Source organism: Phocoena sinus, chromosome 10, assembly GCF_008692025.1.
Source record: "Phocoena sinus isolate mPhoSin1 chromosome 10, mPhoSin1.pri, whole genome shotgun sequence".
NCBI lineage: Eukaryota > Metazoa > Chordata > Mammalia > Artiodactyla > Phocoenidae > Phocoena > Phocoena sinus.
Genome location: NC_045772.1, coordinates 79795469 through 79816596, shown reverse-complemented (window position 1 = coordinate 79816596; position 21128 = coordinate 79795469). Strand labels below are relative to the sequence as shown.

Here is a 21128-nt window from a genome sequence, read left to right as displayed (position 1 = left end):
ACAAAAAGCTGAGTAAGATGGAACTTCTGCCTGATTGCTTGACTGGGACATTGGTCTTCTCCTGCACTTGGACTGGGACTCTTTGGATGCAGACTGGAACCGCACCATGCGTTCTGGGTTTCCAGCTTGCCAACTGCAGATCTTGGGACTTCTTAGCCTCTATAATCTTACAAGCCAGTTCCTATTAATCTAGTTCCCTCTCTCTTTCTCTCTCTCTCTCTCTCTGTCTCTTTATATGTATATACGTGTGTATATATGTATGTAGTGTATAGGTACATATATAAAATATAAAATTATTAAAATTATATACTATTATAAAAATAATAGTTACAAAGCTAATCAAAACAGTATGGTACTGGCACAAAAATGGAAACAGAGATCAGTGGGACAGGTTAGAAAGCCCAGAAATAAACCCACGCACCTGTGGTCAATTAATCTACAACAGAGGAGGCAAGAATATACAAGAAAAGACAGTCTCTTCATTAAGTGGTGCTGGGAAAACTGGACAACTGCATGTAAAAGAATGAAATTAGAACATTCTTTAACACCATAACAAAAATAAACTCAAAATGGATTAAAGACCTAAATGTAAGGCTGGATACTGTAAAACAGAGGAAAACGTAGGCAGAACACTCTTTGACATAAATCGCAGTAGTATCTTTTTGGATCCACCTCCAAAAGGTAATGAAAATAAAAACAAAAATAAACAAATGGAACCTAATTAAACTCAAAAGCTTTTGTACAGCAAAGAAAACCATAAGCAAAACGAAAAGACAGCCCACACAATGGGAGAAAATATTGCAAATGATGTGACTGATGGGATTAATCTCCAAAATACACAGAGATCATGAATCTTAATATCAAAAAAAAAACCCCAATCAAAAAATGGGCAGAAGACCTAATAGACATTTCTCCGAAGAAGATATACAAATGGCCAAAAAGCACATGGAAAGATGCTCAACATTGCTAATTATTAGAGAAATTCTAATCAAAACTACAATGAGGTATCACCTCACATGGGTCAGAATGGCCATCATCAAAAAGTCTACAAACAGTAAATGCTGGAGAGGGTGTGGAGAAAAGGGAACCCTCCTACACTGATGGTGGTAATGTAAATTGTACAACCACTGTGGAGAACAGTATGGAGGTTCCTTAAAAAGCTAAAAATAGAACTACCATATGATCCAGCAATCCCACTCCTGGATGTATATCTAGAGGAAACCATAATTTGAAAAGATACATGCACCCCAGTGCTCGTTGAAGCACTATTTACAATTGCCAAGACATGGAAGCAGCCTAAATGTCCATCAACAGAGGAATGGATAAAGAAGATGTGGTACATATATGCAATGGGATATTATTCAGCCATGAAAAAGGAATGAAATAATGCCATTTGCAGCAATATGGATGGCCTAGAGATTATCATACTAAGTGAAGTAAGTCAGACAGAGAAAGACAAATATCATATGATATCACATGTGAGGAATCTAAAAAAAAATGATACAAGTGAACTTATTTACAAAACAGAAACTGACTCACAGACTTTGAAAACAAACTTATGGTTACCAAAGGGGAAAGGTGGGGGGGAGGGATAAATTAGGAGTTTGGGATTAACATATATACACTACTATATATAAAATAGATAATCAACAAGGACCTTCTGTATAGCACAGGGAACTCTACTCAATATTCTGTAATAACCTATATGGGAAAAGAATCTGAAAAAGAATGGATGTATGTATATGTATAACTGAGTCACTTTGCTGTACACTTGAGACTAGCACAACATTGTAAACCAACTATATACTCCAATATATAATAACAAATTAAAAAATGTATTGAAATATTAAAAAATGTATCTAAATATTAAAAATAAAATGTATTATTATAAAAAAAATAATAATATATATATATAATATTTTTTGTACAGCTGATCCTTGAAAAATATGGGGGTTGGGTGCTGAACCTTGCGTAGTCTATTATCTGACTATAATTTTCTAGTTGGCCTGCTGTATCTGTGGTTCTGCATCCTTGGCTTCTACCAACCATAAGTCATGTAGTATTGCAGTAAGTATTTATTTGAAAAAAATTTGCATATAAGCGGACCCATGCAGTTCAAACCCGTGTTGTTCAGGGGTCAACTGCGTTTATCTGGAGGACCCTGACTAATACACTCACCATAGAAATAAAAAATTAATTGACTATTTCCTCTTCCAGTACAACAAACAGGGTGTCTTTGGCAAGGTGGAATGTCAAATATGGAGCTAATAAAAATTTTTAAAGAATACATGGTCATCTTACCACTGTATGAAGAAGAGTGGCCTTGCAGTTTGCTTCATAAATTGCTTTCATTCCTTACAGTATTCCAAATCTCACATGATAAAGAAATGACTATGAGATACTGAGTTCTAGTATAAGGATAATTTATAGTAAAACTCTTAGAAATCATGGCTGAGATCCCAGAATTAATTAGTCTCAGACACAGTCAAACAGTGTACCTGTATCAGGAAGTATATTGACATTTAACAACAGTCTATAAGGATTATTGACAGGTATATACTTTTGACTTAAATGATTTGGTAAAACTCAGTTACTGTTATTGCTATTGTTCTTTGACCTTTTATTTTTACCACAGTCTCAGATTATGGAAAATAGTCATTATGCTAAGAAGTTAATCACATATGCTGGAGAGAGATTTAATGAATACAGTAAAATGGAATAATATGCCTGATAAGGTACTATTTACTTTAAAAAAGAGGGAAAAAAATCTGTGAACAGCAGTACCCAGTACTTAGTTTGTTTTCATTTTTTAAAAAGTAAAGTAAACTGAAGGCACAATCATAAAGTCTACAGGATTTCCCCTTTTGTAAAAAGTTCTTAGGGAAAAAGAATGATTGTTTGGATACTTTCAGCATTTAAAGCTGGTTAATTACCACACATTCTTTCCATTGTGATTGTGTAGCAGTATTGAGGTCGAGAATCATGCAAAAAATTTCTTTTTTTAAATCGACTCTCAGTAGACTTGTTTCTCCTTGTCTCTGATGTTGGATTACATAGCAAGTGTTTGTTGGTTCTCAGGCTTGGAAAATGTGTAGTGGTTTTCTAAGCAAATCTTCATTCCTCTGCAATTCAGTTACTTTAACGTGGTGCCAGTAATTAAAAGAAAATATATATTCTGCCTCAAAAATATCACAGAACTAGATATTCTAATCAAGACAGGTGTACATCTTTTTGGGAGCTTATGAGTAATGAGTTGTGGAAGTTGTCAATTTTCAAGGAAGAAGGAAACCATAACAGTTGAATAAAACACCACTAATTGGTTGTATATGTGGAGAAGTTGGGGCATACGTTTCTGTGTGTGTGGGAACTGTAGCCTTCTTTCATGTAGTTAGTTATCTGTTCTTATCCATTCTTAAATGAACATAGTGGGGGCTTCCCTGGTGGCGCAGTGGTTGAGAGTCCGCCTGCTGATGCAGGGGACACGGGTTTGTGCCCTGGTCTGGGAAGATCCCCCATGCCGCGGAGCGGCTGGGCCCGTGAGCCATGGCCGCGGAGCCTGCACGTCCGGAGCGTACTGCAAAAAAAAAAAAAGAACATAATGGGCAGTTGTTCAGAGCGATGTTGTTATAATAAACAGAAAATGCTGTTCATCTATGAAATTGAAACTGAAATTTGTTGATGACTTTCAGTGTGTATGTGTGTGTTGAGAGAGAAAGTCATTGTGAGGCATACCAATAGAATGTTGCTTTTACTTTATGATATTCTTTGTTTTCACCTTTCAGAATATCATGAAGCTATCAGGGAATATCATAAACATCAGGGAATCAGTCGTAATGATGCTGAAGGAACCAATGCTTAGGAGAATTACACCTTTGTTTACATCACTACCATTGCTTTCATGTTACCCATAGTGTGTAAACCTTTTTCTCATAAGAAAATTATGGCCCAGAGTAAGCCCTTAACGTATTATCAGGTAACATATTATCAGGGAATATGCAAAAATGAACTAGATGGTTGTATTGTGGTACTGACAGCAGAGATGCTAGCACAGAATAGGACACATAATTGAATATATATGTGTATTAACACACATATGTCCATATGTATATGTTTCACATTAAATTGCTTGGGAATATTGAAATCCCTCAATTCATTGTATTCTTTAAATATTATAGTAGTAGTTTACACATAATCAAGTTTGTGCATATTTGAGTTGTGTGTAGCTCTTGGACAATTTTTAGGAAAATTTCGGAAATAGCAATTTTGAACTGACGGCTTAATCTTATATTAATAGTTGTAGGCATGCTTTGGATTTTTTCTCGTTTTATTTGAGAAATTGAAGTCAGTAAAGTCAATCAAAAATAATAAGTGTTTATTAATGAACTATTGTTCTGTGTAAGAAAAAAGTTGCAAACTTCAGAATGGCTGTAAGAGGCAGAAGATGAAACTGGAAATGTAAATTTGAGCCAGATCATTAAGGGACTCTAGGATTTCTAGGGATAGATTACCAACAACAGAATGGGGAAATGTGTAAGCAAGGGCATGATGAAGTCAACCCTGGGCAGGCTGGGATAATGCTCTTACTTGTTGATTGCTTGGGAAGAAAATCAAAACAGTATGTAATCATTCTGTTATTTAACAGTCTGAAGAAATAAGGCTTTTCTGGGGACACAGGGTGGTGGTATGACTGAAAGTTTAAAAGTAAGACAAACCGACAGGAAGCTGATTATAATTTGGGTATGCCTGGTAACTTCTCCAGTCTCAGGCAGCCTAGCTTACTGCAGAGAGCTTTAAAAAGCATGATGTAGATAGCATCCCATATTTCACTTAACATCTAAGGCTGTCTTCCTGTTTTCCTAATACATCTATCCCCTCCCACTCCAGTCCTCTTGATTTTCCAGTTTGGTGACTCCCTGATCTGTTCTCACTTCCTCCATCCTATGTTTGATCTTTTGGATACCCTATTTCAAGCTTACCTACATTAAACACCCTGAGGCATTTTACATACTGCATGTCTTTTTCCTCTGATTCTCAATCCCTCCCCCCTTTTAATTTGCTAGCAACTGTAGTTCTGCCTAAGAGATAATCTTTCCTCTTGCCTCAATTTCAAGAAATGCTTATTAGCAGGACTATTTGCCTAATGTGCTTTCTACTTCCACCCCTGCTAGAGGAAGGGACTTAGCACTAGTGATAAGCAGTGAGGCTGTGATAAAAGTTTCAGACAGAATATTCTTTTCCACTATTTATTCTGTATTCTGTGGTGGTTTAAAAAAGCAGTTTTCTTGAGATATAACATTTATACAATTAAAACAACCAATAATAAATACAATAATATTAAAATACTAAAAAATAAATTAAAATCACCCATAATTTGATGACTTTTGACAAATATTTACCTATGAGAAACTTATACCACATTCATGATATAGAGCATTTCCATCAGTCTGAAATATTCCCCTGAGTCTCTTTATAGTTGATCCCGTGTTACCACTCTTGGTCCCTGGCAATTACTGATTTGCTTTTGGTTACTGAAGCTTTGCATTTTTAGGAATTTAATATAAAAGGAACTTTATAGATTTGTGTGTGTGTGTGTGTGTGTGTGTGTGTGTGTGTGTATGGTAGGCTTCTTTCACTTGATATAATGAAGATTAATCCATGTTGTTGCATATATAAGTAAGTTGTTAATTTTTATTGCTGAGTAGTATTCCACTGTATGGATGTACCACAATTCTTTTATCCATTTACTAGTTGATAGGCATTTTAGTTGTATCTGTTTTTCATTCTTACTATTATGAATAAGCCTGCTGTAAACATTCACTGACAGGCTTTTATGTGGACATATGTATTCATTTCTCTTGGGTAAATAGCTAGGAGTGGGAATCCTGGGTTATGTAGCAAGTTGAATGTTTAACTTTATATACTACCGCTTTAGTAGATGTGACCAGTACCTACAATTTGGTTTTAATTTGCATTTTTCTAAAGGCTAATGATGTTAAGCGTCTTTTCATGTGCCAGTTTTATACATTCTTTTATGAAATGTTTATTCATTCTTTTGTCATTTAAAAAATAGAGTTCCTTTTTTTTTTTTTTTTTTTTTTGTGGTACGTGGGCCTCTCACTGTTGTTGCCTCTCCTGTTGCGGAGCACAGGCTCCGGACACGCAGGCCCAGCGGCCATGGCTCACGGGCCTAGCCGCTCTGCGGCATGTGGGATCTTCCCGGACTGGGGTACGAACTCGTGTCCCCTGCATTGGCAGGCGGACTCTCAACCACTGCGCCACCAGGGAAGCCCTTCATCTTATTTTTTAGTTATAAGGGTTCTGTTTATATTCTGGATATAAGACCTTTACCAGATATGTTTTTTAAATATTTTGTCCCAATCTGTGGCTTGCCTTTTTTATTCTTAACAATACATATATTTTAAAAATTTAAAAATTGTCGTAAAATATATATAACATAAAATTTATCATTCTAATCTAACTGTACAGTTCAGTGGCATTAAGTACATTGATATTGTTGTGCAACTATCACCACTCTCCATCTACAGAACTTTTTCATCATCCAGTTTATGAAACTCTGTATCCATAAAACAATAAATCAGCATTATCCCCCACCCCCAGTCCTTGGTAACCACTATTCTGCTTTCTCTCCCTAAGAATTTGACTATTTCAGTACCTTGTATAAGTGGAATTTGCTCTTTTGTTTTTGGCTTATTTCAATAGCATAGTGTCTTTGGGTTCATCTATGTTGTGGCATGTATTAGAATTTCATTTCTTTTTAAGGCTGAATTATATTTCATTGTATGTACATACCACATGTTTATCTGTTCATCTACAGATGGACAGTTGGGTTATCTTCACTTTTTGGCTATTGTGAATAATGCTGCTATGAATATGAGTGTATGATTATTTGCTTTCAGATAATCATGAGTGTATGAGTATATGAGTCTCTACTTTGAGTTCTTTTGGGTATATACCCAGAAATGGAATGCTGGATCATATTGTAATTCTATGTTTAACCTTTTGAGGAACCACCATTCTGTTTTCCTAGACTCACTGTATTTTAAAGTCTGTTTCCTTTCCGCCTTGGTTCAGTGAATATGCTTAGTCATTTTAGACAATGAACCACTGGGAAAGAGCTACTAGTGCAGGAAGAATAGTAGCCAAAAAATCTGCAGGCTTGCATGCTTTCTCCCTTATTTCCATAAAAGCTATCACTTTCGTTAATGCATTGATCTGAAAGTTAGTGTTTCTCTGAAAGTGGTCCAGCAACCACTGGCATCAAAAATAACTTGTTTTACATTCAGATTCCTGAATGTCACCCTGATTCAGACTCTCTGGAAGTGAGAGCAAGCAAACATGCTTTTTGAACAGAGGTGTTTAATTTTGATGATTTTTATTTGTTTCTTTTATGGTTTGTACTTTTTTGTTTTATTTAAGATCTTTGCCTAACCTGTGGTCTGAAAGATTCTCTCATTTTCCTCTAGAAGTTATGTAGTTTTAGGTTTTAGTTTTAGGCTTATTATCTGTGTCAAGTTCGTGGTTTTTTTTTTTTTTTTTAATTTTTTTATTTTTTTGCGGTACACGGGCCTCTCACTGTTGTGGCCCCTCCCGTTGCGGAGCACAGGCTCCGGACGCGCAGGCTCAGCGGCCATGGCTCACGGGCCCAGCCGCTCCGCGGCACGTGGGATCCTCCCGGACCGGGGCACGAACCCGTGTCCCCTGCATCGGCAGGCGGACTCTCAACCACTGCGCCACCAGGGAAGCCCGTTCGTGGTTTTTTTTGCATGATACAGTGTAAATGTCAAGGTTCATTATTTTGCACGTTAATATCCACCTAGTCAAAAGACTATTCTTTCCCCATTGTATTATCTTTGGAGTTTTGTGGCATATATGTGTGCCTGTTTCTGGACTCTCTGCTTATCACACTATCTTAATTTACTTTAGCTTTCTAGTAAGAATCATAATCATGTAGTGTGAGTCTTTCACATTTGTTCTTCATTTTCAACTGTATTGGCTGTTTAGGTTCTTTTCATTTTCATGCATATCTTAGGAATAGCTTGACAATTTTTAAAGTAAAGCCTGATGGGATTTTGATTAGGAAAATATTAAATTTATATCTTAATTTGAAGAGAAGTAGCAGTAATATTGAATTGTCTGACTCATGTATATGTCTTGTACACATTTTGTTAAATTTATCCTTAAGTATTTCAAACTTTTGATGATACTCTAATTGGTATTGCTTATTTTAATTTTCAATTATTAGTTTCTAGAATATAAAATGCAATTGATTTTTTTATCTTGACTTTGTGTTATTCAAGTAATATTTTAGTAGATTCCTTAGGATTTTCTATATAGATAATCACGTTTACTGTGAATGAAGGTAGTATTACATCTTTTCCAGTCTATATATTTTTAATTTCAGTTTCTTGTCTTGTTATACTAGCTAGGACCTATGGTGAGATCACACATCTTTGAGCTCTTCAGGATCTTAAGGTTAAGGCATTGTCTTTGACCTTTAAATATGTTAGCTGTGAGTTTCTTTTTGTTTTTGTAAATAACCTTCATCAAGTTGCAGACATCTTCTTCTTTGTATACTGAATGGGTTTTGAGTTTTGTCACATTTTTTTCCTACATTTATTGAGATGATATATGGTTTTTCTTTAGGGTGAATTAAGTTTATTTATTTTTGGGTATTCAAGCAAACTTGCATTCCTGAGATAAACCTTATTTTTCATGATATTTTATCTTCATATATTGGTGGATTTGAGTTGTTAACACTTTTTAAAGTTTTTTTTTTTTTTCATCTATATTGATACGGGATGTTATTTCATATTTTACTCTCTGGTCTTTGGTTTTGGTATCAAAGTAATACCAAATACCAGTTTACTTCTCTATTTTCTTAAAGAGTTCATAAAAAATTTCTATTTCTTTTTTGAATCTCATAGAATTCTCCACTAAAGCCTTCTGCGCCTAAAGGTTTCATTGTAGAAGGTTTTTAACTATGAAATCAACTTCTTTAATAGATCTGGGTGTAGTCAGTTTGTTTATTTTTCTGGAGTGACTTTTGGAAGTTTTCCATATTTCCAGAAATTTGTACATTTTATGTAAATATTTGAAATTATTGGCAAAAAATTTTGTGTAATGTTCCCTTATTTTAATACCTGTATGTTTCTAGAAATGTCCTAGTATTGAAAAATTCTTCCATTCCTGATATTGGTAATTTGTGTCATTTCTTTGTTTTTGTTATCAATTTCATTGATATTTGGGAAGAATCATCTTTTGTTTTCTGTAATTTTGTCTGTTTTTGTATTTTCTATTTTATTAATTACTGTTCTTTGTTACTTTCTTTTTTGTGCTTGCTTTGAGTTTAATAGGCTCTACATTTTTAGGTTTCTTAAGGAGATAGATCAGTTATTTGACTCCTTTCTTGTTTTCTAAATATAAGTATATAATGTTTATAAATTTCCCTGAAAGCACTGTTGTAGCTGCATCCCCCAGATTTAGATATATAGTATTTCCAGTTATATTCACCTCAAAATATTTCTCATTTTCTCTTGTGATATATAGTGGGTTATTTAGAATTGTGTTGTTTAATTAGCAGGTATTTTGGGGAATTTCCAGATTTATTTCTTACATTGCTTTTTAATATGTTTCTTCTGTGCTTAGAGAAGATACTTTGTATGATTTCAGTATTTTTAAATCTATTGAGACTTGTTTTATGGCTCAGAATAGCATTTATCTTTAAATGTTTCATGTGCACTTGAAAAGAATGTCTAATGTTCACCTGTTATGTAGAGTTTTTCAGATGTATTGGTTAGATCAAAGTGATTGGTAATACTGTTCAATTCATCAACATATCCACTGATTTTCTTTCTACTTATTTCATCAATTACTTAGAGAAGAGCGTCAAAATCTCTACCTTATGATTTTTAGTTTATCTGTCATTTCAGTTTTATCACTCATTGCTTCATGTATTTTAAAATCTGTTCTTAGATGCATTTATATTTAGTATTGTTATGTCTGCTTGAAGAATTGTCTTCTTTGTCATTATGAAATCTCTTTTAATATATTTTTTGTTTTGTTTTAGACAATACATTTTAAACTAAACATTTGTTGTACATGGTATTTGGAATAATATATCACATTATGAAGGTATCCCCCATTAATTTAAGAAAATTATCCATTCAGCAAATATTTGTGCACATACAATGTACCAGGCCCTGGAAATATGCGAGTGAACCAAACAGACAAAAGAATCTCTGCCTGTAGTAATTACTAGTTGCTATTTTAAATGGGGTTTAACTTGGGCAAAGTTTCTCCAGTGACCTCTACCAAATTTCTCCTTTGTAAGTCTACAATGGGAGAATATAAATATATTGATATTTTTCTCCAATTTCCAATTTGTATTTTGCAAACGTCTGCTGCTTTTATTTTTTAAAAAAATTTTATTGAAGTATAGTTGATTTATAATACTAGTAACAGGCGTACAACATAGTAATTCAATATTTTTATAGATTATACATCACTCAAAGTTATTACACAATAATGGTTATATTTTCCTGTGCTGTACAAGATATCCTTGTTGCTTATTTATTTTATATATAATAGTTGTGTCTTTTAATCCCATAACCGTATCTTGCCCCTTCCCCCTCCCCTCTTCCCACTGGTAACCACTAGTTTGTTCTCTGTATCTGTGAGTCTGTTTCTGTTTTGTTATGTACATTTATTTGTTTTATTTTTCAGATTCCACATATAAGTGATAACCTAGGGTATTTGTCTTTCTTTGTCTGACTTATTTCACTAAGCATAATACCCTCTAGGTTCATCCACATTTCTGCAAATGGCAGAATTCCATTTGTTTTTATGGTTGAGTAATATTCCATTGTGTGTATATATATATATATATATATATATATATATATATAGCATATCTTCTTTATACATTATCTGTTGATGGACACTTAGGTTGCTTCCATATCTTGGCTATTGTAAATAATGCTGCTGTGAACATTAGGGTCCGTGTATATTTTTCAAATTAGTGTTTTCATTTTTTTTGATATATAGCTAGCAGTGGAATTGCTGGATCATATAGTAGTTCTATTTTTAGCTTTTTTGAGGAACCTCCATACTGTTTTCTATAGTGACTACACCAGTTTACATTCCCACCGACAGTGTACTAAGGTTCCGTCTTCCCCACATCCTTGATGACATTTGTTATTTCTAGACTTTTTGATGATAGCCATTCTGACAGGTGTGAGGTGATATCTCTTTGTTGTTTTGATTTGCATTTCTCTGATGATTAGTGATGTTGAGAGTCTTTATGTACCTGTTGGCCATCTGTGTATCTTCTTTGGAAAAGTGTATATTTGGGTTATGCTCATTTTTTGATTGGATTTTTTTTTTTTTTGTATTGTATTTTACGAGCTGTTTATATATTTTGGATATTAACTCCTTATTAGTTGTATCGTGCAAATATATTCTTTTGTTAAGTAGATTGTCTTTTTGTCAGTGGTTTCCTTTGCTATGCAAAAGTTGTTAAGTTTAATTACCTTTCATTTGTTTATTTTTGCTTTTGTTTCTTTTGCCTTAGGAGACAGATCCAAAACAATATTGTTGTGATTTATGTCAAAGCATGTTCTGCCTATGTTATCTTCTAGGACTTTTATGGTTTCAGGTCTTACATTTAGGTTTTTAATCCATGTTGAGTTTATTTTTGTGTATAGTGTGAGGAAATTTTCTAATTTCATTCTCTTACATGTAGCTGTCCAGTTTTCCCAGCACCACTTGTTGAAGAGTTTGTCTTTTTTGCATTGTATATTCTTGCCTCCTTTGTCATAGATTAATTGACCATAAGCATGTGGGTTTATTTCTGGGCCCTCTATTCTTTTGCATTGACCTTTGTGTCTGTTTTTATGTCAATACCATGGTGTTTTGATTACTGTAGCTTTGTAATATAGACTGAAGTTAGGGAGCATGATACCTCCAGCTTTGTTCTTTCTCAAGATTGCTGTGATAGTTTGGGGTCTTTTGTTGTTCCATATAAATTTTAGGATTATTCTAGTTCTGTAAAAAATTTCATGGGTATTTTGATAGGGATTGTATTACATCTCTAAATTGCTTTGGGGGTTATGGCCATTTTAGCAATATTAATTTTTCCAGTTTAAGAACACTAGATATCTTTCTATTTCTTTGTATCATCTTCAGTTTCCTTCATCAGTGTTCTGTAGTTTTCAGAGTATAGGTCTTTCATCTTCTTGGTTAAGTTTATCCCTATGAATTTTATTCTTTTTGATGCAATTTTTTTTTTTTCCTGCGTTGCATGACTTGTGGAATCTAAGTTCCCCGACAAGGGAGTGAACCCAGCCCCTTGCAATGAAAGCATGAAGTCCTAACCACTGGCCCACCAGGGAATTCCTGATGTAATTTTGAATGGAATTGTTTTCTTGCTTTCTCTTTCTCATAGTTAATTTTTACTGTATTGAAAGGAAAAATATTTCTATATATCTTGTATCCTACAACTTTGCTGAATTATTTATTATTTCTAATAGTTTTTTGTTGGAGACTTTAGGGTTTTCTGTACACAGTTTTATATCAACTGCAAAGAGTGACAGTTTTACTTCTTCCATTCCAATTTATGTTTTATTTCTTTTTCTTGTCCAATTGTTGTGGCTTGGAATTCCAGTACTGTGTTGTTAAATACAGGTGGTAAGAATGGCCATCCTTATCTTGTTCCTGATCTTAGAGGAAGGTTTTCAGCTTTTTACCTTGGAGTATGATGTTAGGTGTGGGTTTGCCATAAATGACCTTTATTATGTTGAAATATGTTCTCTCTGTACCTGTTTTAAACAGGTAGTCATTTAAGTTTAAACATATCCTAAAATATCTGCATTTTTTACTCCCCTCTGCTACATTTTGTGTTTTTGATGTGATATTTTACATCTTGATGTTTATCCATTTACTGATTATTATAGCTATACTTCAATTTCTTCTTTTAATCTTCATTCTAGTTTATGCCTTTACTATGTATTTGCCTTTATTAGTGGGATTTTTCCTTTTCTATAGCTTCTTACTTCTTGTTATAACCTTTTCTTTTGCACTTAGAGAAGACCCTTTAACATTGGTTTTAGGGTAGGTTTAGTATTGATGAACTCTCTTAGTTTTTGCCTGTATGAGAAGATATTAATTAATTAATTAATTTTAATCTTTCCTTCAATTGTAAATGATAATGTTGCTGGGTAGAGTATCCTAGGTTGTAGGTTTTTCCCTCTTAGCACTTTGAGTTTATTACGCCACTCCGTTCTGGTCTGCAAAGTTTTTGCAGAAAAATCAGCTGATAGCCTAATGGAGCTTCCCTTGTATATGGGTCTTTGGTTGTCTTTTGCTGCCTTTATCTTTATCTGCCTTTCTCTCTTTATCTTTAACTTTTGCCATTTTAATTATGATATGTCTTGGTGTGAGTCGCTTTGGGTTCAACTTGTTTGGGACCCTTTGTGCTCCCTATATCTGGATATCTGTTTACTTCCTTAGATTTGGTAAGTTTTCAGCCGCAGTTTTATCAAATACAATTTTGACCCCCTTCTCTTTCTCTTCTCCTGTGGCAGTCCTATGATGTGAATGTTGGTATGCTTGATGTTGTCCTAGAGATCCCTTACACTGTTCTTATTTCTTAAATTTATTTTTGTTTTTCTGATTGAGTGATTTCTATTATTCCTTCAGACCACTTATACATTCTTCTTTATCACCTAGTCTGCTGTTAATTCCTTCTAGTATGTTTTTCATTTCAGTTATTGTATTCCTCATTCTGGCTGGCTCTTTTCTATAATTTCTATTTAGCTTCTTGTTAAATTTCTCACTGTGTTCATCTATCCTCTTTTCTAATTCAGTTAGCATTCTTGATACTAATGATTTGAACTCTTTATCTGATAAATTGCTTATTTCTGTTCATTAGTTGCTTTTTCATTTTGTTTCCTCTTTCTTTTTCAATGGAAACAACTTCCTCTGTCTTCTCATTTTGCTTACTTTCTCTGTCTCTATGAAAGTAGGTGAAGTAGTTACCTATTTCTGTCTTGTAGGGGTGTCTTTGTGTGGGAGTTTCCCTGTACAGTCCACATGTGCCCAGTGGCTGCAGTAGGATAGCTGGATCTGACATGAACACAAGTTACATCTTTTCCCTGGGGTGTGCTGGCAGCTATCACCTTGGTAGGAGGTGGTAGGTGCTAGGGCCAGAGCCAGGTGTGGGCCAGGGCTTCTTCTCTGCTCACTGGCTGCCACCATCTATTGGGATTGGGTCTCAAGTTGCTGGAGCAGAAGCTGTGAGGGTTGGGTCTAAGCTTGCTCCGTCCCATTTAAGTATGTGCTCTATCCCCTCTCAGCACCAGCACCCTTGCCACAGATGGGAGTAGTGCTGGAGCAAGAGGGGCTGATGCAGGCACTAGGTGTCAGTTTGGGCATAGGCTGTGGTGGTCGGGCCACAGTCAGAGACCCAGACTGCTCCTGATGCTCTGCCTGTATAAGCGCCAGTAATGGCTGTCCCCACCCTGTTCTGTTGTCTGTCCTGGTCTGAATAGCCTTTGTCCCTCACAGCTGAACTCTCCCCTCAGCTGCATCAGCCCTCACCCTATAGTGGAGCTGTGTTGTGAAGCAAGCAGGGCTGGAACCGTTGCTTGGTTCAGGCTGGGGTGCGCACCAGGGCAGTCACAGCAAACCGGCAAGTAACCTGCACAGTTTCAGTTTGCCTTGTTGCAGGAATAAGCAAGCGTGTGCAAGGTCCTCACAAGCAGAGCACAGGCTTTCCACAGGTCTCCTGCTAGTCCCACCAGCCCTCCAACTGAAAAGAGGACTGCTGTTTCTGGTGTCAGACCCTAGGGCTGGGCGCCTAACATGTGGCTCAAACCACTTACTTCTCAGGTAGGCTCTCTACCCATGTAATCTGTCTTCCCTTCTGAGTCCCCTCCCATGAGCACAAGCCTTGACCTGATTGCTTCTCTTCCCTTCCTACCCAATTCTGTGTGGATCTTTCTTACAGGCTTGTTTGTAAAGTATCTTTCTGCCAGTCTCCAGTTAGTATTCAGTGAGAATTGTTTCACTGTAAATGTAGTTTTGATGTGTTCATGGGGGAAGGTGAGTTCCTCGTCCTTCTACTCCATCTTGATCTCTTCTAGATTTCTTACTTGCAGACAGTGCTGGAGGTGGTTTATCTTAGCATGCAGAGCCCAGGGTACAGAATCATAGCTTCTTTCTCCTGCTTCTGGCTTCACAAATTAGAAAACTGACTCTCAGCCTTGGCTGCCTGAAATCTCTTTCTTTATCCCCTGTAATATTTTTTGACCTGAAGTCTAATTTTTCTGATAATAATATAGCCACTTCAGCTTTATTTTTATTATTGATTGCATGGTATGTCTTTTTCAGCTGTTTGGCTTTTTTTTTTTTTTGTGGTATGCGGGCCTCTCACTGTTGTGGCCTCTCCCGTTGCAGAGCACAGGCTCCGGAAGCGCAGGCTCAGCGGCCATGGCTCACGGGCCCAGCTGCTCCGCGGCATGTGGGATCTTCCTGGACCGGGGCACGAACCTGCGTCCCCTGCATCGGCAGGCGGACTCCCAACCACTGCGCCACCAGGGAAGCCCAGCTGTTTAGCTTTATGTTTTTTTGTCTTCATAGCCAAAATGAATTTTTCGTGGCATGTAGTTAGGTCTTGATTTTTATTTAATGTGACAGTCTCTGCTTTAGTTCTTTAGATCCACTACATTTAATGTACTGATCAATATGGTCGAGTTTAAATATATTATTTCGCTGTTTGTTTTCCACTTTCCCTTTCAGTTTTTTTCCCTATTTTCTCTAAGTTATTTTAGATTTGAGGTTTTTTTAAAATTTAATTTTATGCTTACTAGGTGTATATTTTTGCCAATTAATTCATTGCTTTACGATCTACAATATATATCTTTTACTTATTAGTCTAATCTCAAATAATGTCATTCCATTTCATGTACAGTGTAAGAACTTTACAACAGTATAATTCCATTTCCTCTCATCATTTGTGGTATTGATATCATTTAGTTTACTTTTACGTATTCTGTAAAGCAAACAATTCATTGTTATTATTTTTGCTCTGTGTAGTCAGGTATCTTTAAAATTTAAAAAGTTTTAAAATTTTTATAGGGGTATATTGCTTTACAATGTTGTGTTAGTTTCTATGGTACAGCAGAGTGAATCAGCTATATGTATACGTATATCCCCTCTTTTTTGGATTTCCTTCCCATTTAGGTCAACACAGAGCACTGAGTAGAGTTCCTTGTGCTATACAGTAGGTTCTCATTAGTTATCTATTTTATACCTAGTATCAGTAGTGTATATATGTCAATCCCAATCTGCCAATTTATCCCCCCCTTACCCCTTGGCATCCTTACATTTGTTCTCTACATCTGTTTCTATTTCTGCTTTGTAAATAAGATCATCTATACCATTTTTTCAGATTCCACATATATGCGTTAATATACATTATTTGTTTTTTTCTTTCTGACGTACTTCACTCTGTATGACAGTCTCTAGGTCCATCCACGTCTCAACAAATGACCCAATTTTGTTCCTTTTTATGGCCGAGTAATACTCCATTGTATATATGTACATCTTCTTTATTCATTCCTCTGTTGATGGACATTTAGGTTGTTTCCATGTCCTGGCTATTGTAAATAGTGCTGCAGTGAACATTGGGGTGCATATATCATAGTTTCCTCTGGGTATATGCCAAGTGCAGTGGTGGGATTGCTGGGTCATATGGTAGTTCTATTTTTAGTTTTTTTTTTTTTTTGTGGTACACAGGCCTCTCACTGTTGTGGCCTCTCCTGCCGCGGAGCACAGGCTCTGGATGCGCAGGCTTAGCGGCCACGGCTCACAGGCCCAGCTGCTCCGCGGCATGTGGGATCCTCCTGGACCGGGGTGCGAACCCGTATCCCCTGCATCGGCAGGCGGACTCTCAACCACTGCGCCACCAGGAAAGCCCTTTTTTTTTTTTTTTTTTGTGGTATGCGGGCCTCTCACTGCTGTGGCCTCTCCCGTTGTGGAGCACAGGCTCCGGACGCGCCATGGGCCTAGCCGCTCTGCGGCATGTGGGATCTTCCCGGACCAGGGCACGAACCCATGTCCCCTGCATCGGCAGGCAGACTGTCAACCACTGCGCCACCAGGGAAGCCTGGGAAGCCCTTTTTTTAGTTTTTTAAGGAACCTCCATACTGTTCTCCATAGCGGCTGTATCAATTTACATTCCCATCAGCAGTGCAAGAGGGTTCCCTTTTCTCCATACTGTCTCCAGCATTTAATGTTTGTAGACTTTGATGATGGCCATTCTCACCGGTGTGAGGTGATACCTCACTGCAGTTTTGATTTGCACTTCTCTAATAATTAGTGATATTGAGCATCTTTTCATGTGCCTCTTAGCCATCTGTATGGCATCCTTGGAGAAGTGTCTATTTAGGTCTTCAGCCCATTTTTGGATTGGGTTGTTTGTTTTCTTGATATTGATATTGAGCTGCATGAGCTGTTTGTCTATTTTGGAGATTAGTCCTTTGTCAGTTGCTTCATTTACAAATATTTTCTCCCATTCTGAGGGTTGTCTTTTTGTCTTGCTTTCCTTTGCAGTGCAAAACTTTTAAGTTGCATTAGGTCCCATTTGTTTATTTCTATTTGTATTCTAATTAGGAGGTGGGTCAAAAAAGATCTTGCTGCGATTAATGTCAAAGAGTGTTCAAACTATGTTGTCCTCTAAGAGTTTTATAGTGCCTGGCCTTACATTTAGGTCTTTAATCCATTTTGAGTTTATTTTTTGTATGGTTTTAGGGAGTGTTCTAATTTCATTCTTGTAGCTGTCCACTTTTCCCAGCACCACTTACTGAAGAGGCTGTCTTTGCTCCATTGTATATTTTGGCCTCTGTTGTCATAGATTAAGTGACTGTAGGTGTGTGGTTTTATCTCTGGGCTTTCTATTCTGTTCCACTGATCTATATTTCTGTTTTTGTGCTAGTACCATACTGTCTTGATTACTGTAGCCCTGTAAGTAGTCTAAAGTCAGGGAGCCTGATTTCTCCAGCTCTGTTTTTTTTTTTTTCTCAAGATTGCTTTTGCTATTCGAGGTCTTTTGTGTTTCTCTACAAATTGTAAATTTTTTTCTTCTAGTTCTGTGAAAAATGCCATTGGTAATTTGATAGGGATTGCATTGAATCTGTAGATTGCTTTGGGTAGTATAGTGATATTCACAATATTGATTCTTCCAATCCAGGAGCATGGTATACCTCTCCATCTGTTTCTGTCATCTTTGATTTCTTTCATCAGTGTTTTATAGTTTTCTGAGTACAGTTCTTTTGCCTCCTTAGGAAGGTTTATTTTTTGTTCTTTTTGTTGCAATGGTAAATGGGATTTTTTCCTTAATTTCTCTTTCTGATCTTTTGTTGTTAGTGTATAGGAAAGCAAGAGATTTCTGTGAATTAATTTTGTATCCTGTAACCTTACCAAATTCATTGATTAGTTCTAGTAGTGTTCTGGTGGCATCTTTAGGATTTTCTATGTATAGTGTCATATCATCAGCAAACAGTGACAGTTTTACTTCTTTTTTTCCAATTTGGATTCTTTTTATTTCTTTTTCTTCCCTCATTGCTGTGGCTAGGACTTCCAAAACTATGTTGAGTAATAGTGGCAAGAGTGGATATCCTTGTCTTGCTCCTGATCTTAGAGGAAATGCTTTCAGTTTTTCACCATTGAGAATGAAGTTTGCTGTGGGTTTGTTGTATATGGCCTTTATTATGTTGAGGTAGGTTCCCTCTGTGCCCACTTTCTGGAGAGTTTTTATCATAAATGTGTGTTGAATTTTGTCAAAAGCTTTTTCTGCATCTATTGAGGTGATCATATGTTTTTTATTCTTCAGTTTGTTAATGTGGTGTATCACAGTGATTGATTTAACTATATTGAAGAATCCTTGCATTCCTTGGGATAAATCTCACTTGATCTTGGTGTCCTTTTAATGTGTTGTTGGATTCGGTTTGCTAGTATTTTGCTGAGGATTTTTGCATCTATGTTCATCAGTGGTATTGGCCTGTAATTTTCTTTTTTTGTGATATCTTTGTCTGGTTTTGGTATCAGGGTGATGGGGGCCTCATAGAATAAGTTTGGGAGTGTTCCTCCCTCTGCAATTTTTTGAGAGTTTGAAAAGGATGGGTGTTAGCTCTTCTCTAAGTATTTGATAGAATTCACCTGTAAAGGTATCTGGTCCTGCACTTTTGCTTTTTGGAAGATTTTTAATCATAGTTTCAATTTCATTACTTGTGATTTGTCTGTTCATGTTTTCTATTTCTTCCTGGTTCAGTCTTGGAAGGTGATACTTTTCTAAGAATATGTCCATTTCTTTCAGGTTGTCCATTTTACTGGCATGTAGTTGCATGTACTAGTCTCTTATGATTCTTTGTATTTCTGCATTGTGAGTTGTAACTTCTCCATTTCATTTCTAATTTTATTGATTTGAGTCCTCTCCCTTTTTTTCTTGAGTCTAGCTAAAGGTTTATCAATTTGGTTTATCTACTCAAAGAGCCAGCTTTTAGTATTATTGATCTTTGCTATTGTTCTTTTCGTTTCTATTTCATTTCTTTCTGCTCTGATCTTTATGATTTCTTTCCTTTACTAACTTTGGGTTTTGTTTGTTCTTCTTTCTCTAGTTGCAAGGTTAGATTGTTTATTTGAGATTTTTCTTGTTTCTTGAGGTAGGATTGTACTGCTGTAAACTTCCCTCTTAGAACGGCTTTTGCTGCATCCCATAGGCTTTGGGTCGTCGTGTTTTCATTGTCATTTGTTTCTCAGTATATTTTGGTTTCCTCTGATTTTTTTCAGTGGTCCCTTGGTTATTTAGTAGCATGTGTCTAGTCTCCATGTGCTTGTGTTTTTTTACAGTTTTTTTTTCCTGTAATTGATTTCTAATCTTATATCATTGTGGTTGGAAAAGATGCTTAATATGATTTTAATTTTCTTAAACCTACAGAGGCTTGATTTGTGACCCAAGATGTGATGTATCCTGGAGAATGTTCCATGTGCATTTGAGAAGAAAGTGTATTCTGCTGCTTTCAGATGGAATGTCCTGTAAATATCAATTAAATCTATCTGGTCTAATGTGTCATTTAAGGCTTGTGTTTTCTTATTAATTTTCTGTCTGGATGATCTATCCATTGGTGTAAGTGGAGTGTTAACGTGCCCCAGTATTATTGTGTTACTATCGATTTCTACTTTTACGGGTGTTAGCACTTGCTTTATGTATTTAGGTGCTCCTGTGTTGGGTGCATGAATATTTACGGTTGCTATATCTTCTTCTCGGATTGATTCCTTGATCATTATGTAGTGACCTTCCTTGTCTCTTATGACAGACTTTATTTTAAAATCTATTTTTTCTGATATGAGTATTGCTACTCCAGCTTTCTTATGATTTCCATTTGTATGGGATATATTTTTCCATACCCTCACTTTAGATCCGTATGTGTCCTTATGTCTGAAGTGGGTCTCTTGTAGACAACATACATATGGGTCTTGTTTTTGTATCCATTCAGCCAGTCTGTGCCTTTTGGTTGGAGTATTTAATCCATTTACCTTTAAGTTAATTATCGATATGTATGTTCCTATTATCATTTTCTTAATTGTTTTGGGTTAATTTTTGTAGATCTTTTTCTTCTCCTGTGTTTCCTGCCTAGAGATGTTCTTTTAGCATTTGTTGCAAAGCTGGTCTGGTGGTGCTGAATTTTCTTAGCTTTTGCTTGTCTGTAAAGCCTTTGATTTCTCCATTGATTCTGAATGAGATCCTTGCTGGGTATAGTAATCTTCGTTGTAGGATTTTCTCTTTAATCACTTTAAATATAGCCTGCCACTCCCTTCTGGCCTGCAGAATTTCTGTTGAAAGATCAGCTGATAACCTTATGGGCATTTCCTTGTATGTCATTTGTTGCTTTTCTCTTGCTGCATTTTTAAATACTTTTTCCTTGTATTTAAGTTTTTTTTTTTGCGTTACGCGGGCCTCTTGCTGTTGTGGCCTCTCCCGTTGCGGAGCACAGGCTCCGGACGTGCAGGCTCAGCGGCCATGGCTCACGGGCCCAGCTGCTCCGTGGCAT

At 36.1% G+C, this 21128-nt stretch overlaps 1 protein-coding gene across 3 annotated transcripts in view; it reads left to right on the top strand.

Moving 5' to 3' along the window:
* Positions 1-21128, top strand: part of CCDC91 (coiled-coil domain containing 91) — a 385980-nt gene that overhangs the window by 14662 nt on the left and 350190 nt on the right. The gene's annotated exons all lie outside the window — the stretch shown is intronic.